The sequence below is a fragment of the Callorhinus ursinus genome, unplaced genomic scaffold (genome assembly GCF_003265705.2).
Source record: "Callorhinus ursinus isolate GAN/ISIS: 27379988/994484 unplaced genomic scaffold, GSC_fseal_2.0 scaffold4, whole genome shotgun sequence".
Classification (NCBI taxonomy): domain Eukaryota; kingdom Metazoa; phylum Chordata; class Mammalia; order Carnivora; family Otariidae; genus Callorhinus; species Callorhinus ursinus.
Window position 1 is genome coordinate 132,103,119 of NW_027397066.1, and position 19,761 is coordinate 132,122,879.

Here is a 19,761-nt window from a genome sequence, read left to right on the forward strand (position 1 = left end):
TTCATGAAATACTTATTCTTTGAGAAACTGTGCACTTAAGGTCAAATTCAAAGGGATAAACAAAAATTTGTGATTACTAATAATGACTTATGAAAATAGTAAAATTAATAACATTTTCCAAAGATACTAGAGGACACACAGGTACATCCTGAGGATGATAAAGAAACAGACTGGAAGAACATTCAAAACTGAATTGAATATTAGTGATATTACAAAATAATTGGCTCCATTTTTCTCACTCAGTTTAGTAAACCCATTGAAATTTTAATTAAATAGAATACATCCCTAATCCTTATCACAAGTAAAGTCTAGGTTTCAATACTCCTGGTAGTCATGGTTTGTGACTTTATTTCAACATAACACACTTTGAGAAAAAAGGGTATTACACAACTATCGAACAAAAGTAAACCCAATTTGTTCAAGAATGACTGATTAAAATAAAACTACTCACTTTTATACAGTCACCTTAATCACTCTGCCCAAATGAATAAAGTAATATTTATACACCTCTTTATAGTTTTTATAATGATTTTCAGATTATAAAACACTTTCTTTAACATACTTTTTTTCCTTTTTTGGCTGTCACACAACCTTGAAAACCAAATATATTATGCAAACTTTATTACTGTGCCAATAGTGTTAGCTGGCACAGTAGGTTAACCATATAATTTCTTGTCCAAACCAAAACATTTTTAAGACTAAAAGAGGATGGTATTAATTGTGTTGGGACAACAGACAGAAACTGTGATGGTCCCTGGAAAACATGAACATATGGTTACCCTAATGAAAAATGACCACACTAACTTCACTCCAGAACTTTTGAGCCTAAATCCTATTCTCTTTCCACTCTACCATAAGACTCCAGAAAATCTTTCAACGTGGACATTTATGAGATTAATTCTTAAGTATATGTTTTCCTATTGGCATCCTCATTCAATTTAGCCCACCGAGAACTTTTTGTTTTCGTAAACTTGGTAATATTATTACATTTATAGTACTTTATTTCAAGTTAGGTTAAAACAAAAAAGACAGCCAACCTAAAACCTTTTCTGTTTAACTGCTTTTTAATGGCTTGTGAGGTGTTTCTAAAATTACCAATGGAGCAGGAGACATTTTGACCAATTATTACTGATTTGCTGGATTCTGGCTCCATTCCATTGCTCATAAGAACAGGGTGACATTAATTCTACTCCCAATTGTAAATTTTCTTCCAGAATTTGGTACTCTTTTAAAATGATAAATTCCACAGTAACTCAAAGAAGATAAGAGATCATTTAAAACATATTTAGCGGCGCCTGGTGGCTCAGGTGGTTAAGCACCTGCCTTCGGTTCAGGTCATGATCTCAGGGTCCTGGGATGGAGTCCTACATTGGGCTCCCTGCTCAGCGGGGAGTCTGTTTCTCCCTCTGCCTGCCACTCCCTCTGCTTGTGCTCTGTCTCTCTCTGACAAATAAATAAAATCTTTAAAAAAATATATGTTTAATGATTAGTGTTAAAAATTATGGAAAATAAAACTGTACTAAAAAATATAAACTGCTTATCCTTCACAATGAATGCAAGTCTTGCATATATATTCACTTACTTGATTATTTAGTTTTTAAAGTATCTGTGTGTAATTTAATTGAAATCTAAAAGGTCATGGATTTTGCCTACATTTCTGTTTTGTTTGGTTTCCGTTTTTTTTTTTACTGGTATACTGCATCCCTCAAAGTGTAACACAGTGACTCACACATAATATACAATAAATATTGGTTGACTGGCTGAACTGCCTCGGAATAAAGCTTTGCATGCTTCACCTGCAAATCTATTTAGAAAGAAAATTTTGTAGATATGGCTTGATTATTGGCCTATCATTATTTTCTAAAGATCATTGGCTTAAGAAGAAATGACTGAAATCCTTCACATTATCTGAGCAGACACTAGCAGCTGTTGCCAGGTCATCAGATAGGTTCCCAATGGAATCCAGTTATGTTAAATTCGTATTTGGAATTGCTTTGCCCTGATCTCTAAAATAAAACTTCCAACAACAGTGAGATTTCATCTAAAGAGCATCATATTCAAGGAAAAAATCATTATTCCTTTCTGAAATCAAAAGTTAAGTATCTGTTTAATAAATAACATCCCCATTCTCTTGGCCAGACTTTGGAAACACACATATATGTTAAGCAACAAAAAATGTGAGATTTTTCTCTTCACAATTCCCTTCCTTACCACAATTCCTGGATCAAAATTTGTTTTAGTTAGCCTTATGCTTTAATTTTTCTGTGCCAGATGACAGGTATCAAAGGTAATAATATTTAGAACTGAATGTAAGTATTATGGTATGGTGGTAGAATACAGTAGCACCAGTATGGAAAGGAGCATGCCAGTAGGATGATCTGGATGGAGGAACATAATAACGTTTTTGAGGAAGTTTTTGAGACAAAAACAAACCTTGACATGATTTGCTAAATAATGTCTATAATCCTCTGTTCCTTTATAATTGCTCCAATTATAAAACTAGGCTTCAGAATTCCTCAAGTATGTTAAACTTCTGAACCAAGTATTTAAAAACAAGAACTATTTATTTTTATCCTTTTAAACCAATGACTTGGGAAAGTTTTGAGAATCTGATGAAAGATATGGGTGCTCAAACCAGAAAATTATATATCTAAAGACATACTCCCATAGTTTTCACACGATAGCATACAATTTCAGAGTATTCATCCAGACCCTAAAAACTATGTATGAACTCTTTTATCTATGAAAATCAAGGTTAAGAACACTTTCTCTAAAAATAACTCGTCCATTATAAAGCAAAACAAACAATGAGTTTTTCATTCCAGAATCAGGCGAGCTAACAGTGCCATTTTGGTAAAATAGTATCATTGTAAAAGAGTAACTGATATAGCAATTAAGCATTAAAAAAGAAATGCATTCTGAAGGAAAAAAATATATATGCATATATAGTAGGTATTGTACGTTTTTTACATAAAAACAATGACAATATTTCAAAGACTTCCAAAGCAACTGTAAAAGTTTTAAAATATTTTCTGGAAAATGTATCTAAAACATGTAATTTAAAAACAAAGGAAGAATTCTTTACATTCACTAAAAAATGTATTATCGGTCCTAAGGAAATTTTAAGAGATCGGTTATCAAGAAATACATACATAAAAGAATACAGCAGATAATTTCATTGCTCTTCTACATTTCAACAAGAAGAATTTATTTACTACAACAGTTTTTAAGTGCAAATGATAAAGAGCACAGTTGCTAATATTTGAGCACTAATAGTGAGTGAGAAACTGTTGGGCACTCACATGAACTATCTCACAGCAATGCTGAGAGAGACACTTGATCATCACCACTCTACCAAGTAGAAAACCTCTAACTGGACCAAAACATCATGAACATAGCAGAGCAACAACAGTAACAAAATAACAAATATGGACCCCACCAGGGAAGATGCTTTGATGACAAAGCTGTTTTCTTTTTCTTTTTTTTTTTAAGATTTTATTATTTATTTGACAGAGGGAAGAGAGCACAAGCAGAGGGAGAAGGAGGCTCCCCGCTGAGCAAGGAGCCCGATGTGGTTCTGGATCCTGGGACCCTGAGATCATGACCTAAGGCGAAGGCAGATGCTTAACCAACTGAACCACCCAAGCACCCAAAGATGTTTTCTTGCAATGCTATCAACAACAGTACCCTTGATGAGTAGTAGTAGCAGGAGTTCACATATTTTTAAATAGGTGGTGGTTCTTCTGAGCCATGTAGGTGGGTCAGACAGCATTAGCTATATCTCATTTGATCCAGGTTCTTTTGTGACTGGATTAATAGTGATTCATTTTCAGAAGATACTTAAGACAGCATGAGAAATTTCCCTCTACCTTTTTTTTTTTTTTTTTAATAGCAGAAAAGCCTGTTCAGTCAGGTTGAAAAGCAGTAACACAAGGATTGTATATGTTGTTATTTTTGGATCTTAAAGAACTGTTATAACAATATAATTGAAATCCTCCACCACACTTTCTATTTCATAAAGGACAGTAAAGGAAGTTTAAAAAGACTGCAGTTATATATACTATATATATGTATAGTATATATATATATTTATATATAAATAATATAAATATATATAAGTTCTATATAGGTAATTAAAATTTTCACTCAACAATATTGACTAAAACAATTTTTCTTGAAAATTGTATAGCAAGCAGGTTCTCTTCTTTAGTCCTTCAGTGAGTTTAGTACAGGAATTTATGGTAAAATAGTATACAGTGGGTACCTTTTAAACTGTCATTGGATTCAGGGTCATGTAATACAAGGAATCATCATCACGTCTCTATTTGTTATTGAAGGGTGTGAGTGGGATAGAAAAGACAGACATTAACTGTGATCTCCTTCTTATTTTTTCATGCACGCTCTCTCCAGAAAAAGTACAGTATAACAGTAGAGTACAGTATAAAAGGTCCAATATCATAAAAGTCCTAGAGAGGGGTGAAATTATAATAAAATTATTTACTCAAAGTTTACCTTTTAGTCAAGAATAAAATATTTTAGCACGTGTATTAAGCTGAAATCTTTAGTAAATCATGTACAGAACACATTCTAAGTAGAATTAGATTTCAGAACGATGCCCAAATAACCAGGTCAACAAGTATTCACTCACTGTTTGCTGAGTTAAGGGCATAAGGCATGTGGCCTGGCTGTTACAGTGAAGTCCTGGCTCATAGTCACAGAGTCAAGTGTTATTTACTTGAACTACAAAGCTCTCAACAATTTTGCTAGGTGACCCTTCTACCTCTTAAACTTTTTGACTTTAAAAAATGTATAATAAATCTCCATATTCACAATCTTTTCATATCTTTTTGCTTCAGGACATGGTGGTGGTTGGTGATGGTGCAGGTGGTAGAAAGCTACTACGTTAACATCATGGCCAACGTCAAGTGTACTTAATTCAAGGGAAGTTATCCATCAATTCTCCCATACCCTGCTGTTACCTTAAGAAAAGCAGCAAGTCATCTAGAGGAGGTTTAGGGAACTGAAAAATATTCAACATAACCTCATTAAGTTCATATTTTAAATGATTTTTCTCTCTTGCTGTTCATAAGTATGTGATTATAGCTAGTTTTAATACTTTCTCTATATTAAACAGAGTTCCTAAAATTAAAACCATAAGCCCAAAGCAATCAATGGGAATGCTAAGAATCCATGCAAGTGTAAAAAAAAGAAAAAAAAGAAAAGAAAGTGAAAGATTCAAGCAAAAAAGATCAAATCATTTGATTTACTGGCAAAAGTAATGTCATGTGAGAAAATTAAGTATTTTGTAACAAAAAAGGCAGTATATTAAATACCACGAACGGCATACATCTGCAAGTTTTCGTGACAGTCACACCTGTCACTAAAAAGGGAAACATTCTGAAACTTCAAATGATATATATTTTTTTATCTAAAGTAAAACTAATTGTTGAGCTAGAAACTGAATCTTTCATGTGTCGCTTTAAAGTCAAATAAAATTTCAGCACTGCAAAAATAAATGGCTCTGAAAATAATGTCTGTGCTAACATTGCTATTTGAGGATTATCTGTCACCGGCACTGACAATGCAAAGGATGGGTCAGTGCATCTGAGAGAGGAACAGTCTAGTAAGGCTTTACAATGAACAAAACCACCCAAGGTGGGGGAAAAGGATATGTAAAAATAACTCTCACAAAATTAGAAGCAAACTCTTTTTTCAATACAAAAGCAAGCAATACACATGTTTTCAGGGACCGATTTTTTTTTTAAAGATTTTATTTATTTATTCATGAAAGACAGAGAGAGAGAGAGAGGCAGAGGGAGAAGCAGGCTCCCAAGGAGCAGGGAGCCCGATGCAGGACTCGATTCCAGGACCCTGGGATCATGACCTGAGCCGAAGGCAGATGCTTAAGCATCTGAGCCACCCAGGCGCCCTTCAGGGACGGATTTTAAAACTGTTTTCTATCAATGAACCACCAACCACCAATGGGAAGGTATGACAGCTAGGAATTAATCTTTTGATGGCTTCTTTTTTTTTTTTTAAGAGGGAGAGAGAGAGCGAGCAGGCACACGTGCCTACAGAGGGGTAGGGGCAGAGAGAGCGAGAGAATCGTCAAGCAGGCCCCACACCCAGCCCGGAGCCCGACACGGGGCTCAATCTCATGACCCTGAGATCACAACCTGAGTCAAAATCAAGTGTCCCATGCTTAACCAATGGAGCCACCAAGGTGACCCTTGACTGCTTCATTTTTATTACATTATCTGGCATCACTTTCCATTTCCTTTCCTACCTTACCTATCTTAGATTCTACAGCCCTGTCTCCTTTATACCTGGAGTTGGTTCTTTTTTTTTTTTTAAGGTTTAATTATTTATTTGAGCGAGAGAGAATGAGAGATAGAGAGCACGAGAGGGAAGAGGTTCAGAGGGAGAAGCAGACTCCCCGCCGAGTAGGGAGCCCGATGCGGGACTCGATCCTGGGACTCCAGGATCATGACCTGAGCCGAAGGCAGTCGCTTAACCAAGTGAGCCACACAGGGGCCCCTGGAGTTGGTTCTTGTCTAAGATTTTATGCTCAGTCTTTTTTCCATACTCTCAAATTTTTGGTGACATCAAGTACTTCCTGAATTTCAATAAAAATACCTTTCATAAGTACATGCTCTTTAAATCTATAGCAATAGCTCAGAACTCTCTTCCACGTCAGAAAAACACATTCCCAAGTGTCTCATTGGCCCTTTAAACCAATATATCCTACTTCAAACTCATGATCATTTATGAGAGCTAGTTACACTTCTACTTTTTTTGCATTTCTAAAAATGGAATTACCATTTCACCAGCCAGTTAGCCTCCAAATATCATCATTTTGACTTTAACTTTTGTTTATGACATTTTATGTGGCCAGTTTAATATACTGAGATGAGTTTTAAATGAAACATGGTCCAGCACATGATTAATGCCCAATATATTAGTTACTGTTGTTCTTGCAATGTCTTCAATATGGACTACTCAGTCTGCTCACATAGCAATCTTCTCTTTTTTAATAAAGGTTCAGTTTTCTAGCCCTTTGACCCAATAGAGTTTTGTCATCTTCAAGCAACAATATATTTGTGTACCACACAGACATATCTTTAAGTGAAATACATTCTATATTAAAATGAATACTGAGGGGTGCCTGGGTGGTTCAGTCAGTTAAGTGTCTGCCTTTAGCTCAGGTCATGATCCCGAGATTCTGGGATTGATTCCAGCATCAGGCTCCCTGCTCAGCGGGAAGCCTGTTTCGCCCTCCCCGACTCCTCCTGCTTGTATTCCCTCTCTCGCTGTTCTCTGCCAAGTAAATAAATAAAATCTTAAAAAAAAATAAAATGAAGGGCACCTGGGTGGCTCAGTTGGTTAAGCGACTGCCTTCGGCTCAGGTCATGATCCTGGAGTCCCGGGATCAAGTCCCGCATCGGGCTCCCTGCTCAGCAGGGAGTCTGCTTCTCCCTCTGACCCTCTCCCCTCTCATGCTCTCTCTCTATCTCATTCTCTCTCTCAAATAAATAAAATCTTAAAAAAAAAAACCTTTAAAAAATAAATAAATAAATAAAATGAATACTGATAATCTCATACTTCCGTAAGGAATAAACTAAGGAAGAAGACATATCTCACCAAACATGCCTATCCATGCCTGCTTTTATTAGACTAAGGAGAGAAAGGCTGGTTCCGATTTTTTTTTTTAACTGTGGTATGGTTTTTGTCACATACACAAAAGTTTAATTTTAATAGCCAAATTGTGAGTCTTTTGTGTCTTATTTAGGAAACTATACCTTATAATGTCAAAAGATATTCTTTTATATTTCATCCCTGAATGTTTACAAAAATTGTTTATGGTGTGAGTCAGGTTTAATTGTTTATATTTTCACATATGGAGGGCCAATACTCTAAACATCACATATTACATAGTTCACTTTCCCCATTCTTTGTTTCATATATCAAATTACTATACATGTGAATAAATTTCTGATCTTTTTATTCTTTTTCATTGTATTATTTGCCTATTCTTTTACAAAAACACCATTTAATTACTATGTCTTTATAATAAGCTTTAATGCATTGGCTACTTATGGCCTTTGCTTTTCTACATCAGTTTTCAGATTAGCAGATCAAGTTCCAAGAAATTCCTACAGACTTTCATTGAAATTATGTTTAATTTATAAAATTGTTTGGGGGATATTTTATATAGCTGTAGTATTAAATTTCCCCACCAGTGAACACGGTATTCCTCTGTCCATTTATTTACATTTTATGTTTTTTTTTTCTTTTTAAGACTATTTGAACAATTCCAAAAGGTAGCTACTGAAAAGAAAGGAAACCACAATAAAACTGCCCATAACAATCAATGAGCAATATCAACCCCACTGTGCCCCTGTCAACTAGAAAATGCCAGTATCAGATTTGTGACAACATCCGAAAGCTAAAACAAAAGGTATGGAATATAACAGATGCACAGTGGAAAAAGTAATCAATTCCTCAAAAACATCAGATGTTCAAATATTCTAAATCTTGGTTCTCTCACTGCTCATGGTTAAAAAGACACCACCCCAGTTTAAGCCACAGCCTTTAGGAGCTCCCCAGCTTCTGTGTCAGTAGACTTTTAACCATCTTCACAAAGATCTTCCACATCTTTTCTTTTTTTAAGATGAATTAAAAGGTAGAGATTTTGTAGCTGCGAATAGGATGGTTTTTTCATTATATTTACCACGGGCTCTTCATCACATCACTTTATGTTTCCTCTTGGAACTTAAAATTCTCTGAAATCATCTTACCTAATATGTGTTTGCTTTATTGTCCTTCTCTCCCTTCCAGAAGATAAGTTCCTTGGACCCCAAAATCTTGCATGTATAGTTTGTTGTTGCATTCCCAACAACTCGAATAGTATGTTGCCAAAAGGAGGTGTGTGATATACATTTATCGAATTAATGCATTCAGATCAATCTAATGCTATGCCTTAAATGTAACTATACAATAGTCAGACTGTTTGTCTTAACTGTTTTATGATTTTGTAATCCTGTCGTCCATTAGGAGGTCACCAAAAGGACTAGAATCCTAGCCAGGAGCCTGTAATAAATTAGGAAAGTCTACTAAACAAAACTGACTTATTTCCCCATTTCATAGAACCTCTTCCTATTTCTTCTTTCCTTCACTTCTTTCTACACATTAATTACACATTAATAAGTATTTTTTTCCTCTTTTACCATAATAGGATTTTCTTTTTCCTGCCCTCCCTCCTATCCATTTATCTTACCCAAAGGAATCCCATTAGAACTAAAGTTTGAAGTGTTTCAAGACACAGTATTTCATAGTATTATAAAACCACAAGGCTGAAGTGAACTTAAGAAAATGTTTTTGTCTTAAATCTTGAATGAAACGATGAGCCCATATTATTGCCCTCTGCTTCTAAGAAAGCTTCCTTTTGAGTATGCTGTTTCTGTGAAATTAACTCTTCTCTATAATCGTCCTGAAGGAGGTGTTATCCTTGTTGCATTTAAATGTCTTTTATCCTCTTCATCTATAAATACACTGATATTACAAAGTTGTTTCCACAAGGCTTATTAATCCAAACTTATTTTTTTAAATGCTATATGGAAGGAGGGCTCCAAAAGAATGCTCAATCCCCATGCAGTTGATACATAAACGCCATGCAGATTAAGAAATCCTTTTAACACAGAGTCATTTCCTAAAGGTAACTAAGTAACTTTTCTCATCATGACATGTTCGCAGAGTATTCCAAAGTTTAACCCAGTTATACTGCAATTTATTTACATATTTTACCTTGCTATAATTATATGACAAAAAAGCTGTGCGTTGTAAAACTGCTGGAAAATTTCATTAAAGAAACTGTACAAAGGAAAAAGTAATGGTGTAAAGATAACAGAGAACACTGACTGTTGAGTGATTCAAAATACTAAAAGTAAATGTGGAGGGAAAATCCTATAGATAAACAGAATGATTGTTTGCAAGCAAGAGCTTTTTTTTTTTTTAAGATTTTATTTATGTATTTGACACACAGAGAGCACAAGCAGGGGGAGCGGCAGAGGGAGAAGCAGGCTTCCCACTGACCAAGGAGCCCGATGGACCCTGGGATCATGACCTGAGCCGAAGGCAGCGGCTTAACCAACTGAGCCACCCAGGCGCCCCAAGCAAGAGCTTTTTTTAGTGTATAATGTATGGTGCAAAGAACACCAATGTGGGAAGAAAAAGGCCACCATCCATGTGGGAAGAAAAAGGCCACCATCCTTCCTATTAACTGCTCAGTTAGAAGGCAAATGCAACTTCTCTTAAGTAGATGCCAACATAGGGGTTTTAATCAGCTTATGATGGGAAGTGGCATAAGAAATTCCTTGCAAATATTAGCACTAAGAAAAAGGAGACAAATGGAAGGAACTGGAACAAATCCCAGCAATTTATAGGTGAACATGTCTAAAAAGGATTTGATTTAAAACTATTTTCCTGGCAAAGACGGGAAATCAACAAAACAAACAAGCAATCACAGGGACCCAGCAAGTGTAACCAAAAAGTTAATGTGTCATTCTGAGTTTTTGATTTACAAATTTGACCAAAGATAAGGAACGATGCAGGTATAATAAAAAAAATAAATTAAAAAATGTATGAAGATATTTACTTTTTAAATGGGCCATGGATAAGAGATCTCAACCTTCAGCTATTTTAAATAGACCTCAGCTATTTTTAAAGCTTTCAATCATCTTTGCTCAGTATGGACATATTAATGTTTTTGCTTATGGCTTAATATAATCTGTGTTTACAATACTAAATGAAAATGAAAATGAATTAAGACAAGCTCCAGGAAAATCATTTTTTAAGGAAAATATGCTGCTTAGAACATAATGCCTAAGTATTTTAGACAGGCGCTTAAATAAAAACTACTTTAAACATATTATTCCAAACTAGGTGGATTCTATGGATGATTTATGAAACGTCTAGGCTAGCTTGTAATACTTAGGGTTATTGTAAATGAACACTGAAATCCTGATCATGTGTTGTACATAGAAAGATAAAATTGACACCCAAGGATATATTGATTTCACACTTATAATTTTGCACTATTGTCTATTATGAAACTCTGAATACTATTTCTCAAATAGTTTTTCTAATAAGTCTGCACTTTTTTAGTTCTCAATAATTCAATGGCACTTTTAAAAAGAAAAAACACTAATAAATTAAAGAATAAATAACAAAAAAACCTAACCTAAGATTACAAAAATAAACCACTTAAGTAAAACCACACATAAGATCACTAAAACTCTTAATTTACCATTGCAGATTAAACGTAATAGTTTTGTCCATTCTGGTTATAACTGGACTACTTTAACACTATTGTGTTAAGCACATTTACTGTGCTTATATAGAATAATATACTGAAATTTATTTGTACATACACACACACATAAACACACACACATCAATAAACCCGTATGTAAGACAATATGCCACAGGTGTGAATTTCTGGGTAACCAGAGCAATTACTCTATGGCTTGGAAGAAATGCAAATAAGACTAGATCTTCAAATCCAAAAAAACTGATTAAGGATTTGTTTTTTCTAGCACATACATTACCAAACATTATTGGTGGTATCATTTTAATCCACTCCAACTGGAATACCTTGTTGACTCAAGGCTTTCAAAGGGCTGGCCAGAGTCTGACTTCATGCACAAAGCCCCTAGACGTATAGCACACAAAGATCTCATCCCATCTGAACTCCTGAGGCCCATCTGTCAGACTCACACATTCTGCAGTTTAAGTTTTAAGGCTTGAAGGATATGTTTAAGTTTTATCTCTTAAGGAGACTGAAAATCAGTTAAGGCCACAAAATAAATCTTATTATGGTTTCCTTTCAACATTCCATGTTAATGCCACTGAATGTAAAATTTCAAATGATCTGATCTTTGATAAAAAAAAAATGTTTCTGCACACAATAAGCATTTAAGTACACATGCATTTTAGGATTGCTATGAATTACAAAGTTCATCTGTACTCTTAGGCTTCTGTTAAAAACTCTTACACTGAAAGTATATATCTAATGCTAAACGCATAACAAAATGTACAAAATACACAAAACATTTACTATTTATTACGAATGCTCCCCTTCCAAGGCTAGTTTTTTCCAACGACTTTTTACCCATCAATAGTAACTTCCTAGGGACTGGCTGAGGACAAACAATTTGACCACAGCGCTCATCTCCTCACCTCATCCCACACTCTCAAAGTGAGGATGACAGCCAGCCCCTTCCATGCTGCCTCATTCAGAATCCCTGCTCTGGTCACTGTTTCCAAAACTGTGGTAAGTAGTGGTTCTTTTTTTTTTTTTCTTAGGATTTATTTGAGAGAGAGAGAGTACAAGCATGGGGGTAGGGGCAAAGGGAGAGGGAGAAAGAGACTCCCAAGCAGACTCCAGACTCCCGGTTGAGTGTGGAGACCAATGCAGGGCTACATCTCAAGGACCCTGAGATCATGAGCCAAGCCAAAATCAAGAGTCAAGAGGCTCAACTGACTGAGGCACCCAGGTGCCCAATAACTAGTGGTTCTTAATATGATTTTGGTTAGTACATAAAAAGGGCATGTTCTTTATCTTAATAATTGATAATTCACTTTAATAGATATTACATATATAAAAATCATATTTTGCTTCCATGGACATTACCTAGAGCTTCTTTTAAAACTTTAAGAAAAAAGTTTCTCAATGTAAGAAAAAAATACTTATTGAATAGTGGCACAGGTAAATATGACTTTGTAAAATTTTGTGAAAGTGTGGTCAAGTTTGAGGTAAAAGCCAGCAGGTCATGAAGATGGAACCAAGGCTAATGTGTTCATCATTTTACACCATGAGCCTCAACATTCTTTGGACTTATTATGCTCTTTATTTTTAATTTTTCAAGATTTTATTTATTTATTTGAGAGAGAGAGAGACACAGCAAGAGAGGGAACACAAGCAGGGGGAGTGGGAGAGGGAGAAGCAGGCTTCCCGCGGAGCAAGGAGCCCGATGTGGGGCTCAATCCCAGGATCCTGGGATCATGACCTGAGCTGAAGGCAGCCGCTTAACCAACTGAGCCACCCAGGCACCCTGACTTATTATGCTCTTAATATACATGTGCAGAAAGCATATAATGGATAGCGCTTGTCACTTGATTAAAAAAAGAAATGAAAGACATCAGCTTTAAGCAAAAGACAGTCCTCTATGTCAAGGAGTAATTAAAAGATACTGAAGTCCCAGTGCTCCAAAGATCGTTACTTATTAAATTGTCTGTAACAAGTCACTCCTGGTTAAAACCCTGAAGGCCCAGTGTCATCCATGAATCACAACTGTATAACAAATTTGGTGTTTATTATTACATATGCATATATCATCATTTGCCGGAGTGGCTCTCCAGAGATTTATAGGACTGACCAGGGTGTGGCATGGCCGAACACTAGACATGAAGTACCTTCCATGTTAAAATCAACAGCCTAACAGCCCTTTGAATGGTTAGCTGTGATATGAGACATCAGATTATAAGATGTTCACAAAATGTGACAACAAAGTATACCCATGTATTATATAGTTAATAAATTGTCTTAAGTATAATAAACAAGGAAGGAAAATTAATATATAACATAAAATGGCTATCTTCAAAGAATTTTAAAAGCAAAATATTATAGACCATAGGCTGTATGTCAATATTTATTTGAATATTTAAAATATTTATTAAATATCCAGCTTTGAAGACTCCAACATAACCGACTTTAAAGTGGTTTCTAAGACAAACCCTGGAAAATGATACAAACTGAAATACAACTGAAAACTGAGCCTCACAAAACAGATCTTACACAATCTGGGGAGAATTGCCACAAAGAATAAAGGCAAAGTACCTGAAATGAAAAGTAAATCAGCAGCTTACCTATGATTTAGCTCAAGGAACAAAAAAAAAAAAAAAAAAAAAATGCAATCCTTCTGAAAAAAAAGGTACTGAAGGTACTGAAAAAAAGATTCTGCACCTTCCCCTTCACCTGACTCTTAGTCAAAAACACTGAATTTATGCTGGACTAAATAAACATCCTTCTATTTGATAACTTATTTTTAAAATGGCCAGAGTCATTTTATGTGTCTTCCTAGTCTTTTATATGCATGACCAGTCAGATATTGAAATTACCAGAAAGCAAAGCAAAAATAATTGATGAGTGCAAGTAGGAAGGAGAGATGGCAGGTGCTAGAATTGCAGGCTAGAAGGTAGACTCCTGTGAGCAGCGTGCAGTCAGGAACACCCCCATTAATTGCACGTGGCGGGATTTATAGACATTTATCATGTCCTCCTTTGGACCAGAGTAACAGAATCTGAGGCAATAAAGATTAAAGATACCTCATTACCTCATCTCACCGGAAAGTGCTGGGTCAGAGCATATCAACCTTCCCTCTAGTTTCAGAACTGAAGACAGAATATGACCATCATTCGAGTGGATGATGAGCTACTGAAAGGAAGTCCACACATTTTATCTGCCAGTGAAAACCAGGTCTCACCAGATGTCTTCCCATTCAAATAAGGTAAATGGAAAAATAAATATATGGAGACTATAAAAAAAATATTGTGGTACAGCAAAGGTAATATTATCCTGACAAATCAGAAGAGAAAATGTATCTCAAAAGTGATTTATTTAGCACAGAAAACTTTAAGAAAGAATTTGAAAACTGTTTTATATTACAAATGAAATGCTGAGGGACCATTAACCCTGCGATGTGGGAAAAGTTAGCAGAGAATACAAAGAATGGAAATACAACCTAAAAATGACAGATGCTCCTGAGGAAGAAAATATAAAAGTTGGAACAGGGCGCCTGGGTGGCTCAGATGGTTAAGCATCTGCCTTCGGCTCAGGTCATGATCTCAGGGTCCTGGGATCGAGTCCCGCATCGGGCTCCCTCCTCAGCGGGAAGCTTGCTTCTTCCTCTCCCTCTACTGCTCCCCCTGCTTGTACTCTCTCTCTCTCTCTGTTGAATAAGTAAATAAAATCTTTTAAAAAAATAAATAAATAAATAAATAAAAGTTGGAACAGAAACAGAGTCAAACACAAATATTTTATCATGCTGGAAAAAGCACAAACAAAACAAAACGACCTGAGTAAGCAAATAAAAAGTTTCCGTGTCCTTCACAAACTTAATGAAAATCTATTCCTAATCATTTCCTCACAAAATTTTAAATCATAAAAACATGGGGAAAAATCTTGGAAGTAAACGTCAGATTATTTTTTCTAGTCTCCCCAACACAGCTTTGAAATAGGGACCATTTAACCACCCACCATACAGATGAGAAAATTGAATCATAGAGAATTACATCCGACTGTGAAGGCAGCGCTTATATACTGTATTTATAGGAAAAAGACCGAGGAAGCCTATAAAAAACTTATTATAATCACTGTGCACACATTGCTAAGAACCTTCATTGCCAAGATTTCTTGTTTCTCTGCTTAACTCTTCTTTAGTTTTTTTAAAGATTTTATTTATTTATTTGAGAGAGAGAGAAAGAGAGTACAAACAGGGGGAGTGGCAGGGAGAGGGAGAAGTAGATTCCCTACAGAGCAGGAAGCCTGATGTGGGACTCTATCTCAGGACCTTGGGGTCATGACCTGAGCCCAAGGCAGACGTTTAACAGACTGAGTCACCCAGGTGCCCCTGCTTAACTCTTCTTTAAATATTTGGGATTATAACACCAGTCCTTTCTTCATAATATAGAATTTCTAGTGACAATTTTGTAGTAGTGAAAACTTCAAATATAAAAATACAGGTTATTTTTCATATCATCTGTTAAGAGTATCTTTATTAAAGCTATAAAACTCGAAGTGTTTCTCATTGTTAATAGCTTATTTTCATTTGTTGAAACACTGTCAAAAGAAAAAATGGCAGCAACTGTGCCTAAGCACAATACCCTGCTCCCTCATAAGATACAAGCTAGGAAACAGACGTTCAATTAACAAATCAAATATATAGTCTGCTTTTCAACAATCAAAAACCACACATAATCTAAAAAAGCATGGCCCATTTATCTAAACATCTCAAATTAATAATTTCAATATCACCTAATAATGAGACAGCTTTCTAGGTATATGACATGGTTTCATTTTCAACATTACTCTCTTTTAATCTAAAAATTATTGATGACAAATTTGAAGGGGCACCTTCAAGTGACCATAAAGAAATCATTCTAGGTAAATTATGAAATTATAATGGCATAAGCGATGCATGTATAGGTTATTTTTTATAAAAATTCTTTCTTCCTTCTTGATTCCATCCCACATTTTGCAAAAACTATTAATATATCAGATATCAGTTGAATACTATATGTAAAGCATTGTTTCAGGCAATGTGGTTGTTAAAATACAGATTCCAACGTAATCTGGGAATGTATGTATAATCACGAAGTAATAAGGCAAAGCATAATACACCACTTCGTATTTTTATTTAATAAAATCTAAAAATTGGTACGAGAACTAAAGTGCTAAAAAAGTTCAGAGGAGGCAAAAGCGGAATAAAATGGAATGTGTTGTTTCCTTTTCTAAGATCATCCTCTTTGGGTACCCCCCAACCAACCCCACTGCCATAATCCATATCCCTTTTTTGGGGGGGCTTCGTTAATTCTATGCACCCTTTATATCTCAGTATAAATGTCATTTGCTTATGGTGACTCTCTCATTTACTATGTTAGGACAGGATCCCCCGTAATATGCTCTCTCAGCATCCTGTACTTGTCTGAATCATAGCACATATAATAAATGCAATTAGATTAATTGGTTGTTTCCTGTTTGCCTACCCAATTAGAAGGCAAATTCCCTAGGTACAGGACTCAGTTTGTCTTACTCACCACCATATTCCAGGGCTCGCCTCAGGACCTTGCATGTGGAAAGCACTTAATAAATACTTGTGAAATTAGCAAATGGGTGGATGGGTAGGGCAGATAAATGACTCTCTGTGAAAGGAAAGGAGGTAAAACTAAGATTCATTAGGGACAGTGTGAGCAAGGGTCTGTCAAGTCCGGTCTAATCCAATCATTTTGTGCTTAGGGGTCATGATATAATTGAAGAAAGTAAGATACAACTGAAATATGGCAGACTGAATTTTACTACCAATAAAATTCAACATGACAATGATTTTTAAAATTGTAATTGGCAAATCAGTTTAAATAATATACTTCCTTTGCTCAAAACCATTTATGGCTTCCCAGTGCAGAATGAAGTAACACAAAATCACTGGTCTAGGATTCAAAAACTTCCCAGCTTCCATTCCCTCTAACTGGGATAGAATCTTTACTCAGTCTATGCGTTCCATCTTCAGCACTATTCTATAGAAAATGAACAGAGCTAGAACTTTAAAATTACAGAAGAGTGACTTTACCACTAGAAGGGATTCCTACAAAGCATTCCTATGTCTAATTAATCTTTGCATTTCCAAAGATTAACACAGAATTTGACACCTTAAAGGTCCTAAATATGTGTATGATTTTGAACCCTCCCAACCATTTGCTAACTATATGATCATGACTAATTTATTTCTCGGTGCCCCACATAATTCATCTGTAAATGTAGATAATATCAGCTTCCTTATAGGGGTGTTCTATGTATAGTATCTCCTTCAAAATTAGTTCCCTCTTTTCCCATTCTTCTTCCTTTTGGATGCTTCCTTACAGCTTTACACTGAAAAGTCTTGACGAGCCCTGAAAGTTTACTTTGAAAAACACAACAAAATTTAATCTTTAAATCATTCTCTCTTTGGATATCACAAGAAGAAGTTTGTCCCTGCTGGTTGATGAGAGTTAACTTATTAATTTTTGTTACCTCCACAAGATATTTTGAAAGCCTTACTTTTACATTTATAAATAACAAAATGATCTACCAAGATATGAAATCTATCATCCAATTCTTTCCAGTAAAGGCAGAGCAGATTGAGAAAGCAAAGTGTTTTAGATTCCAATTCCTCGTTGCCTCTGTTCAGTTGCTTATTTTCTTGAATCCCTGTCTTTAGTAAAAACCCTAATGGTGACGAAGATAACAAAAAGGAATACTCCAAAAGCACAAACAATACAAACAATTGGGTGTCACTAGCAAATACAATATATTATTAAAAAAGAATAAAACGCTGCTGATCAGATTTCTGTTTAAGCCTTTATACAAACAATGGGGCATTTTCCTCAAAATTCCAGTATTCTAAAACATGATTTATGGACATTTTCTAGCTACTAACTAGAACATGCAGATTTTCACTGTTTTTTCAACAGTAACACACTGTTTTTCCTGAAATAAACATCGTTCCTTCAAAGCCTCCAGTAATCTGCAAAGTAAAAATTCTGTGCTGCTTCTAAACTGGCCTTCACCCCTTGCTCTGAGTATCTGACCTGCACCCAAGCACACCCACAAGATAAGGGTCGCCTTCGGCAAACAGTACCCAACCAATCTTGAGGGGGAAGTTAAGGATCTCCATCTGCATAGGCCGTTTAGAATTAATCCACCCTGACTTTCAGCAGAAGAATTAAAGGCATGTATTCTTCTGAGGGCCCCTAGAGATCCCTTCTCTTCTTTATGGTCATGTCCTACCTGGAGATAGTCTCCAAGAAGGAAAACTAAACAAGATCAAGACGGAACCTATGGAAAGGTAAACACTGCAAGGGTAGCTTTCATTTGTGAAAGGCACTTCTATCTTCTCATCTGACTTCCTTCTCTCTCAGCTATAGTGATAATCCATAAGGCGGAGTTCATGGCTGATCCCAAGGTAAAAGAGACAAGAAACAGACCCCATGTCCAGGCACTAGGCGAGGCTTGCGGGAAAGACTTTCTCTGGTTTCTAAGTCATCACTCAGAAACTCAGTGGGCTGGTAATAAAGAATGTGCCTTTTCCCTGAAGTGTCCTGCTGCGAACAGATCACACAGAACCTGGGAGGCAGTCAGATTTTACCAGCCTAAAGGAAAATCTAACACAGACGTGAGTTTCTGGCCATTTCTCTTTCTAACATGTTAATACTTTAAGTAGTCAATAATAAAACTAATTAGAACCAGCGAAAGGAGTCTCTGTATTAAAAGAAGTAAAATAACCACTAGATATTGCCTCTTCAACACTTCCTACATAAAAGAGTACTGAAATAAAAGTAATCAGAAATTTCAATTTGTTTCTATTTTTATTTGTCCACATAAATATCTTCTCAATGTTTTAATCTAAATATTTGTTTATTGACTTGCTAATTATTTACAACCATGAAAAGAGAAATTTCAATATTTAACTAAAAACACATTGTGACAATTTGTGAATATCAAAAACACCCATACCACATACACATTAGAAAACTAGTTCAATGAAAGGTATTTTATTGAATAAACAGATTAATGAATATGTGAGTCTATTCCATGATGGATCAAGTTTTCCACCCTCTTTTACAAACAGGTTTCAACAACAATAAACATACTATAACACGGTATCCAATCTATTTCAGACTTCATTTTTATTTCCATAAGATAAAGTAATTGATACAGTCAATCATTATACTGGTAAATTCCTCACTTTTGCCCTTTAATTTCTTTTTCTAATTTTGTACAATAACTTATGTAATAGTTACTGCTTGCATAGGTAGTTGTTTAATTTTTGTGGGCTTTTTTTTTTTTCATTTTTAGTCCCATTCTTTCAACTTATAAGTTCTTGGCTCTAGTCAATATTCAGTCTTGGCATCCATAAAGGAATACAGATCAAAACTTTTTATCTCTTT

At 35.4% G+C, this 19,761-nt stretch overlaps 1 protein-coding gene across 10 annotated transcripts in view; it reads right to left on the bottom strand.

Annotated features, from left to right (window-relative positions):
- PDGFC (platelet derived growth factor C) overlaps positions 1-19,761 on the bottom strand; it is a 204,296-nt gene that overhangs the window by 100,611 nt on the left and 83,924 nt on the right. The gene's annotated exons all lie outside the window — the stretch shown is intronic.